The sequence below is a fragment of the Schistocerca piceifrons genome, chromosome 3, assembly GCF_021461385.2.
Source record: "Schistocerca piceifrons isolate TAMUIC-IGC-003096 chromosome 3, iqSchPice1.1, whole genome shotgun sequence".
Classification (NCBI taxonomy): Eukaryota; Metazoa; Arthropoda; class Insecta; order Orthoptera; family Acrididae; genus Schistocerca; species Schistocerca piceifrons.
Window position 1 is genome coordinate 798,025,932 of NC_060140.1, and position 20,182 is coordinate 798,046,113.

The 20,182-nt window shown below is 43.8% G+C and overlaps 1 pseudogene; it reads left to right on the top strand.

Moving 5' to 3' along the window:
- Window positions 1-8,351: 8,351 nt before the first annotated feature.
- On the top strand, window positions 8,352-18,826 carry LOC124789072 (annotated as a pseudogene).
- Window positions 18,827-20,182: the final 1,356 nt, after the last annotated feature.

Here is a 20,182-nt window from a genome sequence, read left to right on the forward strand (position 1 = left end):
AGTAATCACATAGGATGCTTTCGTACGTGTCACCTGTCAAAGTCGTATGTAGACGTATTAAGGGTCCCATATCACTCGTACTGCACTCACCACACACTATTACAGAGCCTCAACCATCTTCAACACTCCCCTGCTGACATGCAGGATCCATGGTTTCATGAGGTTGTCTCCATAAAAATCAACGTCCATCCGCTCGATACAATTCGAAACGAGATTAGTCCGACCAGACAACATGTTTTCGGTCATCGACAGTCCAAAATCGGTGCTGACAGGCCCAGGCGAGGCGTAAGGTTTTGTGTCCTGCAATCATCAAGGATACACGAGTGGGCCTTCGGCGCTGAAAGCCCATATAGATGAGGTTTCATTCAATGGTTCGCACGCTCATATTTGTTAATGACCCAGCATTGAAATATTCAGCAATTTGCGGAAGGTTTGCACTTCTGTCAAGTTGACGATTCTCTTCAGTCGTCGTTGGTCCCGTTTTTGCTGGATCTTTTTCCAGCCGCATCTGTGTCGGGCATTTGATGTGTTACTGGATATCTGATGTTCACGGTAGACTCGTGAAATGTTCTTATGAGAAAAACCCCACTTTATCACTACCTTGGAGATTCTGCGTCGCATCGCTCGCGCGCCGACTACAATACCACGCTCAGACACTCTTAAATCTTGATAACCTGCCATTGTAGCAACACAATCTAACAGCTGCACCAGAAACTTGTTATCTTATATAAGCGTTTCCAACCGCAGCGCTGTATTCTGCCTGTTTACATATTTCTGTATTTGAATAGGCATGCCAGCACCAGTTTCTTTGACGCTTCAGCGTACTTTTCTGTTCACAAGCCACTATACCGACTCACTTTCGGTTTTTTGAAATAGCAGCAGGTGTAATTTTACCATCAACCACAATTTCTGATTCCAGTTTTACCTCACAAACAGCAATGGTTGTTGAGTTTTCAACCACGTATGTCCCCTTTTTATCCTCTGAGCACGAAATGGTATACATTTGACATCAGTTTACACCAGATCCTGCTCATTATCTGCCAAATCGTTAGAAATTGTAGAATCAGGTAAGCCACTATCATTTGCTCCTGACATACCAAAACAAAAATTCCCTGTCCTTGCATCATATGCAAGTTTTGACTCTTCTAACGCAACCCCAATCTTAACTTTATTTGTCGCTGGGTTATTACTTTTTGCCATGTTCATAAATTTATTTACACACATGCACACTAAACGAAACAAAACAGTACTTAGTTTTTCTCTATCGTCGCTTGAACGACGAGGTGTTTTACGGGTCCGTTCTCCAGGCTCTGCGCCGCCAGTCAGGATTATGGGTCCCCGCTACGTCCGCTGGTGCCAGTTACACTGCTTCCCGGCTGCGGTTGCTTTCCACCACTCAGCGATAAGCTGTTGACGACGACGTTATCTGCCGGATCCTCTAATTGCTCAGGAAAGCTAAATCTTGATATATCGCTGAGATTCCAAATAAATTGTCTTTGCCTCGAAAACACAGTTCCTCTTTCTACTTACAAGTCCAAAAGCTTATTTTCACACGTGTGGGCCTTTCTTTCTCGGGATTTTTTCACTGCTGATTTAAAGTTCTCATCCCCGTGAAATTTTTTCTTCCCGGACTCTCAATGCACCAATTGCGGCGGGACGAGTTTCGGTTCTCTACGTGTTGTTATCATATCCACATTGTTCAGTTCGCTCAACCCTATAACCTTCGTGTCAGCTCTTTGTTCCTTCGCTCTGTCGCAACAGGTACTGTCTAGGTGGTTCAAGGCATCACCCCCGAATACTTACTTCATAGAGGTTGCAAAACTATAATTAAAGGTCTGTTTCTGGTAGTTCGTGCTACCTATCGGGCGTTCAGGTTTTACCTTCATCTAGTAAGATGTTTAAAGTTGTTTTGAAGATTTATTGCCACTAAGAGTCGTGAAACGACTATAAAGTCCGTAGTTACGTCTGCACTAACATTGTCTCTGCAAGCTTACAGTCATAAAGATGTGCTGCACATAGTCACACAAAGGCAGCCAGAAGTCTTCCTAGCTCCACTCGACTTTGATTCATTATCTAAACAGTCGGCCGTGCGGTTCTAGGCGCTACAGTCTGGAACCGAGCGACCGCTGCGGTCGCAGGTTCGAATCCTGCCTCGGGCGTGGATGTGTGTGATATCCTTAGGTTAGTTAGGTTTAATTAGTTCTAAGTTCTAGGCAACTGATGTCCTCAGAAGTTAAGTCGCATAGTGCTCAGAGCCATTTGAACCTAAACAATCCTTACCCCAAACTTTACGCGTTTTTAATATTCGGTTGATTCAATGGCCTGCCTTTACAGAAGTGTTCCCCATACTATTTCGTCGTGAATGCGAAACGTACCACGCGGATTTTCTAAGTTCGACCACCTGTCTATGTTCGGTCATCTTTCACACGGAAGCACATAAAGATACCAAACGTTCACGAAAACGCTTCCTACTCAAGTCACTTTCTGACAGCAGTAACCGAACCGGTCTGTCATTCTTCATTTTACGTACTATTCGTGAAGAGCGTCTAACACGTAGTCTTCGGTACAATCGTTCTGAAGCGAAAAACCACGACCCCGCCCCAACCACCAGGCAATGACCTCGTATAGACTGTACCCCCTCTCCCCGCGAGTGAAGCTGTCAGTTCTGATTGCCCGTTGATGTGACTGACCAATCAGGACATTATTTCTAGATGATTCATACGGTAAAATCGTATCTTATCCAGTCACAATTTAGAAAATAATTTTACATAATGAAAATTTCAATTTATTCTTAAGATTTAATTATAATTCAAATAAAGCATGAAATAATTCCAAAATTAAATGAAAATCTTAGTTCGTTCCTATCATCTTTTCTCGCTGTCTCTTAAAGAAGTATGCTCACTCAGACATGCCACATGACTCGTGGTTCTTCCCAGAAATTTTTCCAGTGGTTTTCATTTCACATAGATCTTCACAAAATGAAACATTTGGACTACTCATATGTCCCACATTTAATCTTCGTCACTCCCAAGCACTCATATTAGAAAATATAACTGAATAATAATATTAAACTATTCCAACTTTTCGTCAAATAAAACTTACAAATGTTGGAAATTAAAGGAGTCTAGTCAATTGATTTTTAGGAACTGAACTTTTCATAATAGCTCCATATGACGTTGAAAGTTGGTTTATTGCCGTTACTACATCAGTTCTGAAATACCAGAATGGTTTTGTTTGTGATTTTTTAGATAAAATTTTCTAGTTTAGAAATCATGATCAGTATCGAAATGAAATTAGGAGAGTATCATTTTAGAAATGAGAAAATGAATTTTCAAAGTTTTAAGAAAATCCGATAGTACCTAATGTAGTTTATTTAGATTCATAGGGAGTTTGAGATTTTGACTCTGCAGCGGAGTGTGCGCTGATATGAATCTTCCTGGCACATTAAAACTGTAAGCCGGACCGAGACTCGAACTCGGTACCTTTGCCTTTCGCGGGCAAATGCTCTACCGTCTGAGCTACCCAACAAGTACGCCTCATGAGCCGTCCTCACAGCTACAATTCTAGCAGTACCTTGTCTGCTACTTTAATAACTTCACAGAAGCTCTTCCGCGAAGGTTCGCTGACAAGCTGAGTCACTACCACAGGCAGCATCTGTCACAGGTGCGTCAGCTGCCTTCTGACTAGAGAGAGAAAAAAAAAAAAGATAGAATCTCTGCAGCTACTGGACCGGAGACGCACACGACTACATACTTTGCTGTACCTATGATAACACGGAATAACTTGCTGCGTTACACAACTTGCGGTATGAGCGCCAGCATCAGTATCCTGCAGAGTACAACCACTCAGATGTGCGCAATGAAGTGACATAGTAAGACTGTCTACACTACTGAATACTACATATTGATCAGTGCAAGTAAAACAGCCCAAATCGAAACAGGTGTTGATTTACGGCCATACAATTACAGGAGCTATTCTTCTAATTTTGACCAATACTACGCCCTGGAGATGTGTGTGTCACTTTTTTTTAAACAGTTTCTTGCTAGTATACTTAATCAACGATTTTAATCTCTCAGTCTCCCGGATATTGAACTGTATCTACTGAAGCTGGTCGAAGCAGCTACATGCATCAAACCGCTCAACTGAAAACAATATTCCGGAGAGCTGGGCATGTAGCCAACTGAAAGTATGACAATTGGATCAATGAAGTTCTTGCTAGGTTGCAGCAGAGGGTAAAGGCCGAGACGCCAACCCAATGGAAGCGTGCCACACGACACTAAATACACGCACAAAAAACTTGTATCTGTACATCTGAAGATTAGAAACATCTCGAGGTGGATTATGATGACGATGATATTGTTGGTACAGGTTGGGAAGACCAATCCAGGCCCAGAAAATTTGTATTTCGTGCACCTTAAAGTAGTGAATACAGCTTGCATCATCTACGATCGGTGCAGATGATTTCAAATGATTTGCCTACCATAATGAGCATTAAATACTGTTAAAGTCAGTTTCACTTTATACATTCTGTATTATCACCCTATTTCAAAATGGTTCAAATAGCTCTGAACACTATGGGACTTAACTGCTGAGGTCATCAGTTCCCTAGAACTTAGAACTACTTAAACCTAACTAACCTAAGGATATCACACACATCCATGCCCGAGGCAGGATTCGAACCTGCGACCGTAGCAGTCTCGCGGTTCCGGACTGAGCGCCTAGAACCGCTAGACCACCGCGGCCGGCGCTCACCCTATTTCCGATGGTATATACGATCGTATCACATTTATGTGACCTCCGCCTATGTTCGAAGTGAACGTGCAATAACCACACACGGACGGCTGATGGCGGTACTAGCGGTGAAGGGAGCAAAAACAGCGTTAGGAGAAAGGCGCGGAAACAATCCAGTCGTTGTAGTAATGCGAAAATGGGGCTGTTTATCTGATGTCGAAACGGACACGCTCATTGCCTTTGGGACCAAAAGTGGAAGCATTTACGGAACGGCAAACTAATCTGGCTGCGAGACTCTATGTTTAATGTATGCCTTTCATGGTAAAATGGGGCTATCCAATACTGGCGCCGAGGCAGCTGTGGTTCACCACGGGCCGTAGACGACACCGGTGAACGACTGCTGCGGAAATGTGTGTGGGCGAACACGTGTGTAACTACTGGGCAACTGACCGTCCAGATGAACCAAGGGGCTACCGACAGTGTCTCCACAACCACCGTTCAGTCAACCTTGCTCTATAGGCGCTTCTGCAGCACGCCCCTGATACGTGCACCCAAGCTGACTGCGGTACAACGGCAACAAAATCTGGGATGTACACACCAATGCCGCAACTGGACACCCACTGAGAGATGACAGCTGGCCTTTTCGTATGCTCCGACGAACACATGGCCGTTGCTGTATACCTCTGGAAGCAAACACCCTGCAACAATCGTCGGAAGGGTCTAGGCTCAAGTAGGAGGCTTTATGGGAAATGGAAATTTGTGGTAAGGTCTTACGGTACCTAGCCGGCCGTTGTGGCCGAGCGGTTCTAGACCCTTCAGTCTGGAACCGCGCTGCTGTTACGGTCGCAGGTTTTAATCCTGTCTCGGGCACGTATGTGTGATGTCCTTAGGTTAGTTAGGTTTAAGTAGTTCTAAGTCTAGGGGACTGATGACCTCAGATGCTAAGTCCCATAGTTTTCAGAGCCATTTGAACCATTTTCTTATGGGACCAAACTACTGAGAACATCAGTCCCTAAGCCTACACACTACTTAAGTTAACTTAAACTAACTTACGCTATGGACAACACACACAGCCATGCCGAGGGAGGACTCGAACCTCCGACGCAGGGAGCCACAGACAGCCCTTAGACGTCGCGGCTTCGCCGCGCGGCGTAGCGTTATGGACTAGGGAGTGGTTTCGTGGCGTTCCTTAGGTTATCTCGCCATTTTGGAGCGCACAGTGTGTCGACAGAAGTATGCACCTATGCTTATGGACCATGTCGACCCCTACAAGCAATTTGTGTTTCCACGGCACGATAGCATCTACCAGGAGGATAATGCAACGTGTAACAGAGCTCGCAGTTTCCGTGTGTGTTTGGAAGAAGACGAGGATGAGTTTACCGTACTCCCCTGGCCAACAAACTCCAAGATTTAAACCCAATAGAGAATCCGTGAGACCACCTCGATCGCTTTCTTCGTGCCGTGACACCTCAGCTTCCTGCACACCTCGCAGCGGTTCTCACTGTAAATGATTTTTGACATGTGAGCACATTAATGTAACTGGAGAGTGTAATTTGGACATGTAGAACACAGGACCGTTGGTTCAATAGAATCATAAAGTATGAGTAGCAGGGCGTTGGAACGGTATTTATACTGCACATTCAAAGCTTAAACTGACAGTAAATCGCAATCTGGAGACGCATGTGCCAAGTAAGTGGATTAAGGATAGAAAAGACCCCATGACATAATAATCAAATTCGGGAAATGCAGAGGAAACAAGATTGTCAGGACTCTCTGTTCAAAACAGAGAGCCAAAATGTGGGCAGCTTAAAGTTAGTTGTAATTCGTGCGTTCTTAAAGGCGCAAAGCATACATCAACTTCCTCCTTGCCGAGAACCCGAGGCAACTATGGTCATACGTAAAATCACTAACCGATGGAAGGCTTCTGTCCATTCACCCGGTGACTGGTCTGGGTTGGGAATGGAAGACAGTCTAAGGGAAAGTTGAAGTATCTAATTTTGCATTTAAAAATCATTCATTTACAGACAAACTGCCGTTAGACTGTCGTATAGACTCCAGCATGGAGGACGTTGAAGTAGACATCTGTGACATAGGGAAACAACAGAATGAGTTGAATACAAATGAGTCACCAGGTGCAGAGGGATCCTGGTCCGGTTTTACAGAGAGTACTCGGCTGCACTGGACCCTATTTCCCCTGCATTTATCGCGAATCTCTCGCCCTGCGAAAAGTTCCAAGCGAGTGGAAAAAAGCGAAGGTGACTCCTCTATATAAGAAGGGTAAAAGAACGTATCCGCAGAATTGCTGACCAATATCTTTAACATCGATTTGTTGCAGGGTTCTAGAGCTTTTTTTCAGTTTGAATATAAAAAATTTCTTTGTGACAGAAAAGCTTCTGACCACAAATCAGCACGGATTTAGAAATCATCCCTCGTGAGAAACTCAGCTTGACCTTTTCTCACATGATATCCTGCAAACTAGGAATGGACTTCAAACAGGCAGATTCCATATTCATAGACATCCGGAAAGTATTTGACACGATGTTCCGCTGCAGATCGTTAACGAAGGTCCGAGCATATGGAGCAGCTTCCCAAATATGTAAGAGGGTCTAAGACATTTTAAGTAATAGAACCCAGTGCTACGGTCGCAGGTTCGAATCCTGCCTCGGGCGCGGATGTGTGTGATGTACTTAGGTTAGTTAGGTTTAAGTAGTTCTAAGTTCTAGGGGACTGATGACCTCAGATGTTAAGTCCCATAGTACTCAGAGCCATGTGAAACATGTGAACCCAGTACGTGTTCCTCGACCGTGAGAGTTCACCGGCAACAAAGCTATCGTCAGGAGTACTCCAGGGAAATGTGATAGGAACACTGTCATTCTGTTGATACGTAAACGGCCTGACGGACAGGGCGAGCAGAAGTGTACTTCTGTTTACCGATGATGTTGTGATTTACAAGAATTCTTCGTTGTTGAATCACTGTAAGAATATACTAGACAACTTCAAGAAAATTTCTAGTGGTCTGATGAATGGTAGCTTGCTCTAAATGTTTAAAGAAGTAAGTCATAGAGGATGAGAAGGAGAAACCCTCCTGTAACGTTCGAAAACAGCATCAGTAGGGTGCAGCTTGACATAGTCACTTCGACTAAATATCACGGAGTAGCTTTACAAAGCGATATAAAATGGAATGAGGGCATCAGGTTTCTAGTAGATAATGCGAATGCTGGAATTTATAGTAAATTGTAGCTCACTCACAAAGGAGACGGCGTTTGGAGTGGTAATGCGACCTATTCTTGAGCACTCTTCGAGTCTTTGGCATCCCCACCAGGACGGATTAAAGGAAGAAACTGAAGCATTTCTCAAGTGGTCTGACAGATTTGTTACCCGTAAATTCGATCATCGGCCAAGTATTAAGGAGATGCCTCGTGAATTCCCTGGACGGAAGATGATCCTCTTTCAGCAAGGAACTATCGCGCAAATTTAGGGAATCGGCATTTGATGACGACTTTAGAACGATTTTGCTCCTGCCAACATATATTTCGCGTAAAACCATGAAGATAGGAAGTGAGATATTAATGCTCTCACGGAGGCCTTTAGATAGGCGTTTTCCTCTCGCTCTGTTTGGCATGGAGCGGGAGAATAAATGATTAGTAGTGGTATGAGGTAAACTCTGACATGCACCGTATAGTGGTTTGTAAGTAGACGTAGATGAAGAAAATACATTGCGATGGTCTTTTCTGCTAGTCACCAACCAATCGTAATCCATCTTCGAACGCCACCTGTCATTTTCGCTGCTCGTTTTATGTGTACAAATCCAGCCTTTTCAAACAAAAACTGCTGCACGTCGGAAAAATTGCTCTTTGACTTTCGAGTCTGTCAGTCACAAAGCTCTTTTATTCTCTTTAATTTCTCGAACTCCGCTGTGGTATTCCATACATTCGTACCAATGTGAAAGGGAGAGGAGGGAATGAAGATACGAATGTGATGTCCTGTTGACGGCGACGCAACACATAATACTGTTCGGGAAGGAAAGGGAAGGATATCTGGCGTGCACTTTCAAAGGGACCATCTCAGGGCCGATCAAGCAGGTTGGTAATCTGGAACCTAAATAATGTAAAATTTATTAATATGCAACGCACATTTTATCGGAAACTATATGGGAATAAATATTTTTAGAAAATACGTGTTATAGGTTACACATTTCTTAAAATATTCCATACTTTGAAGATAACATTTATTTTTGTACAAAGTGGAAATCAAAGTAAGAAACTGTCTACATTTTTCTATATACGTAAGGCTCTAACTTCTTTGGTATTTACAAAATAGGAAAACTCCTGTGTTAAAATATGCACAATACTCAGATTACTGTATCATGTAATTATGAACAAATTCTGGCAAATATAAGCTGAGAAAACGCAAAATTTATTCTTAAAAAATGCAACTTACAGGATACAGTCATTAGAGTGGTCAGTGCATTCCAGCTCATTCCATCTTCATAAGACGGGTTGTCGGCACCCTCTTCCGTCTCATCTTGCAGTGTCATTTTTCCTGCTAGTCTACGTTATCTTTCCCTTGTTTTAAGGGGACACGCCCCTGATTGGACTGCATTTTTAGCACTCTCATAGTGCAACTGATCTATAAGTGAGATATAGCTCAAAATTCTTACACACAATTAGAGTCATTATTCAAAGCATTTCCCAAAAATCATTGAGTTGTTATATTTTGCTACTGATGACAGTATCTATAATAGTATGAAAAACGGAACACTATTTCACTGCAGTACCATTTCCTTTCGAACCATTGACTATACAGCCTGGAAAAAGAGTCAGAGTACAGACAACAATCACATAAGTGTTTTATGCCTCCAATTTCCTTCCATGACGCTAATCTGTAAAACGACAAGTAATTTATTTTACTTCAACAAAAATACTTAAAAATATAGCTCAAATATCACCGACATCATCATCATGTTATACATTTATCAGGAAATAGTAGGCAAGGAATGTAGAGGAGGTCATTCTAAATATCTTTACCAATTTTTGCGAGTGTAGCTTCAGTCATTTAGGAGAAAACTGTGGATGAATGATGAAAATTCAAGTTCTTGCTAAATTGCAAAAGAAGATTTACAGATTTATTAACTTACAACTATGCTCATTTAGAACATTGTAGCTGTATACTCCAGCTGTCCTGTTTCCTTATTCTCCATACTCTTCATTCTTTTCTTTATCCTGGACTCCTTGGTGGCAGCTTCTGCAGCTTTCTCTGCTTCGGTTACCCGCCGCTTATCTATATCAGTTAGAGCTGAAGCCATATTCCTTCCAGTCTGGATGTTCAATTTCTTCATAACATTGATCCTAGAAATTGAACCATCATTAGATGTTATTATTGCAACCATTATACCAGTCTTCAGCACTGTCAGACCAACAAATACAGTTTTGGGTAGTCTCTCCCACATACAGCTGTTGAAACTTTCATTTGCGTTGTGAGAGAGACAATGTTTACATTTCCTAGGTAGATTTTTATTTGCTTGATCTCCATATATAGGCCTAATTGCCTCCATTACAGCGAGTGGTAAAGAATGATTGTGGATATATTGTATGCCTGTAGGATTGCTCAACTAGTACTTGCACCACGAATCTTCCCCTTTTTTACAAAAAACATGCTGTGGGGTTTCATCTGTTGACACTCTGTGAAACCATGTTGCCCGAACAGCACGTCTCATGTTCTCTAAATATCCTACATTTCTCTTTATTGCTAGTCCATAATATTGAGTCAAAGAATCAATTTCACTTTTTGTATGACGACCTGAACCACTTATATGTAATCCGTCAAACAGTATTTTTCCACTGAAGTCTTTACGTACTTTTCTCAGCTGGGCTTCCATTCTTTTTTGTACATGCGAAACACATTCAAGCTCTCATATCAGAGTGTCCTCATACGGTCTGTCATTAACAACAACAGTGTATCCTTTACAGTCTCCATCCCTAAGGTAGCGTACGTATCTCACACCATGACTAACCTCTTATCCTCTAAAAATGTTTAGAAGTCCTTTTCGTTTCCATGTTTCCACTTGGGCCATCAGAGTTCTGTACATAAACATGGGTGCCTATAAATTTACTTGAACATCCCTGGCAGTGCTTTGTTAGACATTCATAATTTAGTATCTTATCAGTTTCAATAGATGTGGCAGTTATATCGTCATTCAGATAAGTATGACCTCTCTTTTACCAAGATCCATCAAATGCTGCTACAATGTCTCTACTCTCAGACAAGGCTGCTGCTTCTTCTGCTTCTCTTTTCATTGAATGTTCACTTACGCCACATAAAGCATTACGTTTTAATTTATTGTATCTCTCAAACCTAAGTGGAGGTGGAGGCAGATCCATAACAGAACAAAATTTCTGGGCAGCTATCTTTCCCCTTCCAATACATCGCATTGCATAGGCAAGCTGAATATATACACTATAATGTCTACTACCAGTTACTGGCGATGCCATAGTATCATTGTGCATCTTACGTGAGTTAGAGGCAGTCACTAACCGACTTGAAAGACCCTTCATTGCTGAAATGTCCTCAGAAACGTCTTCAAAATTGCAGTACTTACATTGCACAGCTCCCTCCAAAAGTCTTGACAGCACATTCGAACCAAAGCTTTCTAGACACGCCTGTAATTTGGTTACGGGAGTCAGTGACTTCTAGAATACACCTGTGTTAACGACTGAATAACGAAAGAACTAAATAATGCATCATGCATTCTGACCCACTTCAAACTGACAGATGGGCGTAGCCCTTGTGCAACATTACGCTCAACCTCAATTTTAGAACGAACGGAAAATGATAATGCCCATAAACTATACATTTTTGAAATCAGCTTGAAATGCTCTTTTCTGTACACTAAGAAAATGTTTTCAAATTTTTCGTAATTTTCACGAGCATATCCCCTAAAAGTCTCTAATAGATCTCTCTGATGACCTAACTATTTGTTTATCTAAATTTGACATTTGTTTCACTGTAAAACGACCAAAAGAATATAGCAGTATTTTCAGGACTTCGCACGTTGCAAAATTTGTGTCTATGAACGTAGCCACTGCATCAGAGACATCAAAATGCAGTGTATTCTTGGGACGGCCATGAAGGTATTTCTTCAATAGCCTTACATCTGACAAACCTCTGAAAGTTTCTTTCAAGACGTCCACTACAGTAAAAGATATTGCTGATTTGTAAATAAATTGCTCACCATTTAGCCGTGCTCTGTTCCATTTGCACCAAGCTTCCTATAGGCCATGAAACGATTTATCGACTGTTGAAGAGAGATGAAACAAAACTGTACACGCAGCTTTTCAAATATCTTCTACGCTACTAACAGTTTGCCTGATGGCTGTGCCATCATAATCTTGAGTTTTGTCTATGATCGATTCGGTGAGTCTATTTTTACCACCCAACCCTATGTCGCCCTCCAATTTATTTCCCTCGGATGCAGTCTTCAGTCTACGCAGCCTCATACTCCTTCGGTTTTGTACACTGACAGACTAAAATCGCAACATCAAAAGATAATTAATGGAGCGTAACGGAATGTAGGGAATACATCTGTCTATGCAACATATTTAAGTCAGTAAAATGGTAAAATCACAAGTTACTGTGAACACGAGGTAACCCATTGGAGAAGTGAAATTCTGGTACATTAGCAACTGGTGTGACCGACACAATGTTGAATGCAAGCATGCCACCGTGCCCGTATTTTGTCATACAGGTGCCAGAAGTAGTGGGGCAACCTATGTCTCACACCACTCTGCATTGTTACCAAATTTATTCAAGATGGCGGCACTGACGTCAACATACATGGCGGCATGTAGACTTGGCAACAGCACATGACGTCATCCAAGATGGCGGCTTTTTACGGGAAAATAGGATAATTATGCTATGTCCACTAACCTAACCCCCATAAAAATGGCAGTAATTTGGAATTTTGGCGGGAAAATAGGTCAATTGAATTATGTCGACTAACTTAACCCTCCAGAAAAATTGGCGTAATATTCAAATTCCAACAAGATAATGCCTGCCAAACCTTAATTTTCTTTATTATGGTTCATTATCATTTATTATTATTATTCATTATCATTCATTATCATTTATTATAATTTATTTATTATTATTATTATTATTTATTATTACTGGCCTACTTCCAATAGAAAATTAGCGCCAAATTAAAATTCCAACATGGTAATGGCTGCAAAACCGTATTTCTCTTTATTGGTATTGAGTATTATTCATTATCATTAATCATTTATTATTATTTACTATAATTATTGGTCTACCTCCACTAGAAAATTGCCACAAATTCAAATTCCAACACGATAATGTCTCGAAAACTGTACTTGTATTTTTACTATTTATTGTCATTTATTATTATTATTTATTCAAGATGCCCGACTTTTGTGGCGAGAGAGCCTTTTTCGTTACATCCATAACAAAAATCTATCACAAGTTTAGATCCCAACACCATAATCGATCACATGTACGATATAGTCCACATCCTATGAACTCTCGCTCACTTACCTTTTTTCACTGCTAACCTATTAAATCGCGTCAAATAATAAAATGCGCTTACAGTAACCTAGGTCACATCTTTTGATTTTGAAGGGGGAAAGGGACTGAATTCTTTAATTCAAACAGTACGGTAAGCAATTTTTCTCCAACACAATCAGTACACATCTTCGAGATCACAGCAGCACCCAATGCAATCGCCACGACGTCCACGCTTCAACTGAATTAGTTCAAATTGTCGGCACCCCGTGGCCCCGCCAGCCAGCGCATGTGCCGTTGCCGATGTCGGTCACTTGAGGTGGCTCGTCACACGCTGGACTGGCAGCTCGCTAGGTCTGGCCCGCGCTAGCTGCTGGACCAGCGATCGCTCCCATGTCGTAAACATGTTTTCAATGGACGGGCTGGAACTTGCCGAGGTTGATGTCAGAACAGTCCCTTGTCCGTCCACCACATGTATTGGTCGCCTCCGCATGTTTCACACCAAAATTGTTTGCCTGGGAGCGGAATCACACAATGGTTGGCCATTCGACTCAGCACATGGTTCGACAAATAACGCGCTGCCACAATTTGGGCGCGTAAGTTGTTTACCTGGACACGTTCAATCCTGTCGATACCGACCATTCGCAATCCATCACGTGTGTTTGCGTGAGCGAGAAAGCTGTGTTACACTTTTGGCGCCAAAGTTAGCTCGATGTTTGAACCCTCCATCACTGTACAACAGCACGTTTGGTCGCTACTAGACCCCTCGCTAAATTAATTGACTCTCTCAGGCACGCGATATAAATGGACACCCGCCGCGCCGCCGCTCCGCTCACGTCCGACCGTTTACGACACACACCCTCGATCACCCCCTCCATACACGTGACACACACAGTCTTCTGTAAATATGCTAACACCCACATCGCGCATCTAACCCATCGCTTACTTAATTCCATTCCAATTTTTATTGTATTAAGTAATTCATTTTACAATTTCATATACGTTTGCAGAGATATTCAACTACCTACTGTGAACTACTTTTAGAGGAGCAGACCGCCGCCTCTTCCTAGGAAACCTCACCGTGCTTGAATTCTGTCAGTAAAGAAACGTCACTTGCGCTTTCACTACCAACCTAAGAAAATTGCGCGTAAAGAAAGGGCACTTGTACTAACCTCATCCACCTGACCACCACTTCCTCCTAGGATCAGGCGCCAAGTGTGAAACCTGCCAATAAACTATCCTCACTTGCGTCTTTGCTACCAATGTAAGAAAACTGCTGAAAACGAAGTGTACCACCACCACCACTTCCAAAGGAGCGGGTGGTAAAAGGACTCAGCCCGCACTAGGCTGATAGAAGGAGGAAGGAGTGTACTTTATTTATTTGGAAGGCCGTCTTCTTGCGACCGTACATTTCCTTGACCGTTGGTGCCAGCAGTCATGTACAGCATCTACGTTCCTGCCAAGTCTCTCAGGAATATCGTTGAAGGAACATCCAGTTTCTGGTAGCTCTATCATACGACCTCCTTCAAAGTTAGTGTCGTGTTGATGATGGCGTCTCTCTAGCCTTATAGGCATTCTTGACTAACATCAACTCACCAACTCCAGTCTCAAAGGTAACTAACGCTCACGAGCTGTAGAGCGTGTATTTAAAAACTCAATTTGCATCCTGAGAGTGACGTTACTAGCGCCACGCATATGCGACTGGTGCGAAATTTTAATAGACGTCATCTTTCAGATGTAGAAACACGGCAACTAACTTCCGTTTATGTCTCTCAACTTCTTCTTGGCGCTGAGATTTTTTTTTGGTCGGTGTAGATACATTTTCTCCATATGGCTTCTCTTCCTCAAGTGCTCTGAAAGCTTTTGAATCAGCGCCTCATAAGTAATTGACGAATCGCACCTTCTTCAACCGTTCAGATTCTTGGAAAATCGTCAAGCTCAAACAGTGTTTTGTTTAAATGAATGAATAAACCATAAATATGGTAATTAGCCATATTTGATTCAAATGGTTCTAAGCACTATGGGACTTAACATCTGAGGTCATCAGTCCCCTAGACTTAGAACTACTTAAACCTAACTAACCCAAGGATAGCATACACATCCATGGCCGAGGCAGGATTCGAACCTGAGACCGTAGCAGTAGCGCGGTTCCGGACTAAAGCGCCTAGAACCACTCGTCCACAGAGGCCGGCAATCCATGTTTATCATACATCATTGATAAGAGGCAATTCCGTATATGAAGATAAATTTAAACATTTGGAAATTTCAAGATTTCAACTGATATGGAGCGACGTGGAAAATTATGTGAACGGTGATCTGAATTGCCAATCTATGGCTTGAAACGTTGACCTGCGGATTAGAGGGTCTCGACGACTGAAACCACATAGTTCAACAGATTTGAAAGATACCGTGCAGCTGAGACGTTTTTGTACTGATTCCGACATCGTACTTCACAACTCAATGTGAGAATGATGTAGCTCAAATAAATGGTCCTTGGAGGGTGTTCCCAAAGAGGGATTGGCCTCCATCCATGATTTGCTGATGGAGCACCGGATAACAGATGGACGCGACCGTAAAACATATCGCGGTGAGACAGCTGGTGCCCCGTGGGCTGAGAAACAGCCAATGAGGGGCCAATGGAGCGCGTCGGCGCGGCCGCGCATGCGCGAGCCGGGCGTCGGGACGCCGATCGGCGCCGTGTGGCGAGCGGGCGGGACAGTTGCTCTGCCGCTGCCGCCGGCACCGCCTCGCCTCAGCCCGCTCCGCCACCCCAGCAGCCGGGCTCCGGGACCGCCGGCACCTCGTCGCGTCACGGACACGTCACCCGCCACTGCGTGCTCCGCGAGTACGTCACGGCTGCCATTCCACGCCGGCGCAGTACGTAACTGTCCACGATGACACCTTACGTGTCCTTCCTGTGTCAGCTGTTCCTGTAACGAAATCAGTCGCTGCGCTTCGCAGGGGATTTGTTTACCGTGTTTGGAAAACATTACTTCATTCGATCACTTCATTTGGGCTTCCTGTAATTTACAAGTACAGACTGCCTCCACCGTATGAGCTGTATATAAAACTATAAAAGCAATCTTTTGCCCTGTGGGTGATGTAAGTGTCATTGCTCACTGACAAAAACACTCAATTTCGCTTTCCACTGACGTTGATTATGCTATAATAGTAATAACAACTGTCATTATTTTTTTCTTGCAATAACAAGAACAGACTTTCTGTTCAGATATGAACTAAGCAATTAACTCCCGTTCCATCGTAAAACCGAAAGTTTGCACAAGCAGGTTACTTATAAATAAACGTAAATCGCCTCGAGAATAGCACAATACGAAGCAAAAATATATTTATCTAGAAATGTGAATTAAAGCGACCTAGCGACATAAACAATTAACTGTTTACTTATAGAGGTCTCACACTATATCGTGTTCAATACACAATGTCTGTGACGAGATTCATGTATGTATAATCAATGAACACAATATGTGTCTAGAGGACTAAGTGTTTGACGCAAGATTATTTATGGTTATTGACATTAAAATGAGATGTAATTAATATTACACAGATGCAGGATCATTGTCTATGTTGATTTCATTCTACATAGCAACATTCAGTTTGCATGCGGCACTGATCATTAATTAACAATAACTTTGACTACTAAGTGAAATCCTTATACTGGCCGTCATTTATGACAGATGAGGTCAGTGCATGCGGGCACAAAAACAACGATGATCATATGTCCCGAGAACCTCGGATTTTGGTACGTATTTTATCACATCTAGAAAGGCTGTCAACAACTGTGTGCTCTGCATGAATGTAACTTCATTAAGCGTGTTCAACTCAAGGTCTAATGAACCATATCTAGTAATCTGTGTGTTTCTGAAAAGTTCCTTCTTCAATAATAGTTAACTGTTGGAAACATTATACGTCGATACAGTTACATGTTAAAGATTGCGAGACGAGTGCACAATCTCCTCTTACTTTCTAATCTTTCATAAAAATCAAATGTCTTACTGTGGAAATGACCTATGAATGGCAAGGATGTCACACGTGCTTAAGACAGTGCAGGTCTTTATAATACGTCCTGTACCAATAAAACGACTTGACTAATGCTCTAACAGAGACGTAAACATGCCAATTTCTGGAACCTATTCGTCTGCTCTTGGTAGTAGGCGTTGATAGGACAGGAGGCACCAATTTCAGGTAGACTATGAACCTTTCCAACCTCACATCTGCTTCAGAAGTTGCCAGGTATAATTTGACTGAGTACAACATCTTTAACGACATTATCCAGAACCAGGTAGTGCAAGCCCTCTTCTGCATGATATACACCTGTATTTTTGTGCTCGGCGTGTTCGGAAACGTGCTCGTGTGCTATGTAGTGGGCCGGAACCGTGCCATGCAGACGGTGACGAACCTGTTCATCAGCAACCTGGCCCTGTCGGACATCCTGCTGTGCATCCTCTGCGTGCCCTTCACCCCTCTCTACACCTTCCTGGGCTCGTGGATATTCGGTAGCACTTTGTGCCACGTGGTGGCCTTCGCGCAAGGCACCAGCGTGTACATATCGACACTGACTCTCACGTCCATAGCGGTGGACCGCTTCTTCGTCATCGTCTACCCGTTCAAGCCGCGCATGAAGCTGGCGACGTGCACCATCATCATATCCTGCATATGGCTCTTCTCCGTGATGGTTACTCTCCCGTACGGCGTATACACCGTGCTGCGCGCTGACAGGAGAGCGTTCTACTGCGAGGAGCACTGGCCATCGGAGAGGGTGCGGCAGGTGTACGGCGGTCTCACGGCGACGCTGCAGTTCGTCCTGCCCTTCTTCATCGTCACCTTTTGCTACGTGAACGTCTCGCTGAAGCTGAACGATCGCGCCAGGGCCAAACCGGGCAGCAAGAACTCGAGGCGTGAGGAGGCGGATAGGGACCGCAAGAGGCGCACCAACCGAATGCTCATCGCCATGGTGACCATCTTCGGCGTCTCCTGGATGCCGCTCACCATCGTCAATCTGACCAACGACCTGTACATGTCGACGGGCCGCTGGGAGTACTTCAACCTGAGCTTCTTCGTGGTGCACGCGCTCGCCATGAGCTCCACCTGCTACAATCCGTTCCTGTACGCCTGGCTGAACGAGAACTTCCGTAAGGAGTTCAAGCAGGTGCTGCCGTGCTTCGACCGGGCGGCGCTGCTGGCGAGAGGCCAGCGCGGGGGCAGCAACAGGGCCGGCGGGGGCGGCGGCGGCGCCACCACCGCCGGGGGCGGCGCGTCGGGCCGCTCCTACGGCGGGGGCGGCGGCGGCGGTGGCTGGAAGTCCGAGCGCACCACCTGCAACGGCAACGACACGCTTGACTCGGTGCTCTTGACGTCGGCGGTGCACTGCCGCAGTACTTCGGTGCGCCGCCCCACCGCCAGCTCCATCCCCGAGGAGTTCGAGCCGCCACCTGCCGGCGACGCCGGAGGCGGGGCAGCCGCTACCTACTCCGCCATAGCGGACGAGGTCCACCTGCACTTGGGACCTGGTCTCCACAAGCCCGACGTCCCACCAGGCGTCCTCATCGAGTCCCTGTAGGTGAGTAGGAAAGAGAAGTTTACTCTAATTCCCTCATTTGCTCTCTCCTACCCATTATTTCAGAGACATTGATACGGGGACGAAATTCTGCTAAACAACAACACCCGAAAATGTATCGCCATCTCTGCACCATTTTCGGTATTCACAGTCACGTTTCCAGAAATTCTGATAGTGAAGAATAAATTTCTTTATGTCCGTCAATGATCACAATACGTTTGGTCCTTAGACTATCGGTTTCGGTAATCAATGACCATCTTGAAATCTGTTTTATAACGTGTCCTAATATAACATAGCGACAGTGGCACATAGTTAAAATAAGGTATTGAAACGTCCCCTTAGAAAAATTTATGAATGACTGTGCTGATAAACCTCTTACGTTATTTGATGTTCAAACAGCTGAGCAAAACTGAACATAGACATTACTCTCTCTACTTATTCTGATCAACACTAAACTGACACACAATATTTTTAGCGCAACGCAATCTGACTTTCAATTATCTCTATAAAGGAATGGCCCTCACTAACAATTTCTTCTTCTTCCGTGTCCGGATGCACCAATTATATCTTCCCTTCCCAGTAATTAGCAACGTAGTTTGCTTTGTCATTGAGTTTCAAAATATCATCTTTAGTGCATGTCATAGACATGTCTGGGCAGATCAGTAGGTGGTCCAAGTCATGTATTGCTCCGCATTCACACCTATCGCTATCACTGTAACCCCATTTAAATAGGTTTGATTTGCACCCAGTTACTCCAGTGCGCAGCCGGTTTAATAACCTCCAAGTTGTAAAAGGTAGTTGAAATCCTGCAGATCCCTCCTCAAGTAGTTCCATTGTGGAGTGTGGCACCATTTCTTCCCAGAGAGATAGCCGCCTTGCGACAGGCTTGGTGGCGAGCTCTTCAGTAGTTTCTATGAAACTCCTGCGGGATTTCAGCCGGACACGTTGTTTTCGGTGCATATACATCGGGTGTCGAGGATCATTCTTTTGTTTTGATCTTTCGATCTCGGCGGCTACTTGTCTGCGGATAGTGGGTGGTGCTATGCCTATGATGGGGTAAATGATGTCTGTGGGAGTTGGTTTGAGGCATTCTGTGGCAATACGTACAGTTTCGTTTACGGCGACGTCAACTTGCTTAGCGTGGGCAGAGTTCCTCCAAACTGGCGCCGCATATTCCGCAGCTGAGATACTCAGCACCAGACCTGTGGTGCGCAAAACATGTGGTTGAGCTCCCCACGATGAACCTGTTAGCTTCCGCAGTATGTTGTACCTGGCACAGACCTTTTCTTTAGTGTTGTGACAGTGCTGCTTAAAAGTAAGTGCTCTGTCCAATGTTACTCCCAGGTATGTTGGGCTGTT